Here is a 3,076-nt window from a genome sequence, read left to right on the forward strand (position 1 = left end):
CTCTCTCTTGTCCTTATTTTCTTACTTCTTCTCTCCTTTCTTTACCTCACAATTTTTCCTTCCCTCTACTTATTCTATCTTTAAATCTCTCTAATCTTTAATCTCTGTGTCCATTCTATCTTTATCGCTTATTTATTTATTTTGTCTGCCCCTTATTCATTATCTATCTATCTATCTATTGCCAGACGCCTTAATCCCTTATACGGGGCGGCCACAAACAAATCGCCTCCACGTCACCCTGTCCCCCGCCATTTCACTAAACTGCTCCCAATTCACACCCCCCTCTGTCATATACCTTTCCACTCCATCCCTCCATCTCATCCTTGGCCTCCCCCTCCCTCTCTCCCCCTCCACCTCACTCACATACACTCTCCTCGTCAGTCTCTTTTTTCAATTATATCATCAGTTATTTTTTTTCCTCTGTTCAATTATTTACTTTAGTCTTTTTCTTTCTTTTTTCTCTTTTCTTTCTTTTTTCTTTCTTTTCTCTTTTTCTTTCTTTCTTTTCTTTCTTTCTTTGTTTTTTCCTTTTTTTACCTATTGTCTTTTTTCATTATTTCTACTTTCTTTCTCTTTTCTTTCAATTTTTCTTTCTTTTATATTTCTTCCCTCTCTCTCTCTCTCTCTCTCTCTCTCTCTCTCTCTCTCTCTCTCTCTCTCTCTCTCTCTCTCCCGCTCCTTCCATTTTTTTGCTTTCTTGTCTTTGTTTACATTTCATATTTTCTTTATTTTCTTCCTTTATTTTCTTTAATTTCTCATTATTTTATTTTCTCTGACTTTATTTCTTACTAATTATCTTTTTCTTCCTTTATTTCCCCTATTTTTTTTCCTTTTTATTTTCCTTTATTTTTACTCTATTTCCTGTCTTTAATTTCTCTACTTTATTTGCATTTTCTTTATTTTCTCTATATTCCTTACTTTTGCTGTTTCTTTACTTTCTCTATTTTCTTTTCATTAATTTCTCTATTTGCTTTTTCTTTATTTTCTTTGTTTTCTTTATTTTCTCTATATTTATTTTTGCTCTTTTCTTTATTTTATTTTCTCTATTTTCTTTATTTTCGGATTTTTGCCTTTTTGGAATGGTTTTTCTTTATTTTTCTTTATTTTCTTTATTTTCTCTATTTTTTACTTTTGCTCTTTTCTTTATTTACTTTCTCTATTTTCTTTTAATTTCTCTTTATTTTCTCTAGTTTTTACTTTTTTTTCTTAACCTCAATTTCCTTATTTTCTTTAATTTTCTCTATTTTTTACCTTAATTTTTGTTCTTATTTATTTCTTATTTTTTTCTCTTCTACTTTCAATTTTTCTTTATTTTCTTTTTTCTTTCAAAATATTAGTTTCTTTAATTTCTTTATTTTCTTTATTTTATCTATTTTTATTTTTATTTCTTTCTTTTGCTCATTTTCTCTCTTTTCTTTATTTTCTTCATTTTTTTACTTTGAGATTATTCGTTTCTTTAATTTTCTTTTTTCTTTATTTTCTCTTTTTTTTTGCTTCTGTCTTTATTCGTTTCTTTATTTTTTCTTTAATTTCTCTTTTTTGTTTGTGTTTATATTTTCTTTATTTTCTGTTTTCTCTGTTTTCTTTCTTTTCTTAATTTTCTTTAACTTTCAGGTTCTTGCTTTCCCTAATTCTTTCTCTTCCTCCTTTCTTTCTTTCTTTCTTTCTTTTTCTTCCTTTCTTTTTTCTGTTTCATTCTTTCATCCCCTTTCTCACTTTCTTTCTTTCTTTTTTTTCTTTCTTTCTTTCCTTTTCTTTCTTTCTTCCTTTTTTCTTTCTTTCTTCCTTTTTTCTTTCTTTCTTCCTTTTTTCTTTCTTCCTTCTTTCCTTTCTTTTCCTTCCTTCCTTCCTTCCTTCCTTTCTTTTCCTTCCTTCTTTCTTTCCTTCCTTCCTTCCTTCCTTCCTTGCTTCCTTCTTTCCTTCCTTCCTTCTTTCTTTATTTCTTTCTTTCTTCCTTTCTTTCTTACTTCCTCTTTTTCTTCCTTCTTTCTTTCTCCTTTTTTCCTTCCTTCCTCTCTTTCTTTTTCCTTCATTTTTTGTCTTTCTTTTTCTTTCTTTCATATTTTCTTGTTTTTTCCTGCCTTTCTTTTTTTCTTTCTTCCTTCCTTTCTTTCTCTTTCTTTCTTTCTTTCTTCCTGCCTTTCTTCTTTCTTTCTTCCTTCCTTTTTTCTTTCTTTATTTCTTCCTTCATTTCTTTTTTTATTTCTCATTTTCTTCCTTCCTTTCTTTCTTTCTTTCTTTTTCCTTTCTTTTTTCTTCCTTCTTCCTTTGTTTCTTCCTTCCTTTCTTTTTTCTTTCTCATTTTCTTCCTTCCTTTCTTTCTTACTCTCCTTTCTTTCTTCCTTCCTTCATTCTTTCTTTCTTTCTTTTTCCTTCCTTCCTCTCTTTGTTTTTCTTTCTTTTTGTTTTTCTTTTTCTTTCTTTCTGTTTTTCTTTTTCTTTCTTTCATATTTTCTTGTTTCTTCCTTCCTTTCTTTCTTTCTTACTTTTTTCTTTCTTCCGTTCTTTCTTTCTCTTTCTCTTCCTGCCTTTCTTTCTCTTTCTTTCTTCCTTTTTTCTTTCTTTCTTTCTTTCTTTGTTTTCCTTCATGCTGTTTTTCTCGCCACTAATGGTTTCCCCTAACACACACACACACACACACACACACACACACACACACACACACACACACACACACACACACACACACACACACACACACACACACACACACACACACACACACACACACACACACACACACTAAAAAAATAACACAAACACATAACTCACGTACACTTGCAAATTACACACACACACACACACACACACACACACACACACACACACACAATGATAGGTAGATAGATAGATACATACATACATAAAGATAGATGTAGAGATAGGTAGATAGAAAGATTGATTGATAGAAAAACAGAGATAGATAAATTTAGATAGATAGACAGCCATAAATAGATAGAAGGAGACAGACACAGAGACAGATAGGCAGATACATAGACAGATAGATAGATAGGTAGATAGATCGATAGATAGATGGGCTTTCTATCTATTCTTATAAATCTTTTGTGAGCCGAAC

This window comes from Coenobita brevimanus, chromosome 84 (genome assembly GCF_032717465.1).
Source record: "Coenobita brevimanus isolate Jiangsu-jjx chromosome 84, ASM3271746v2, whole genome shotgun sequence".
NCBI lineage: Eukaryota > Metazoa > Arthropoda > Malacostraca > Decapoda > Coenobitidae > Coenobita > Coenobita brevimanus.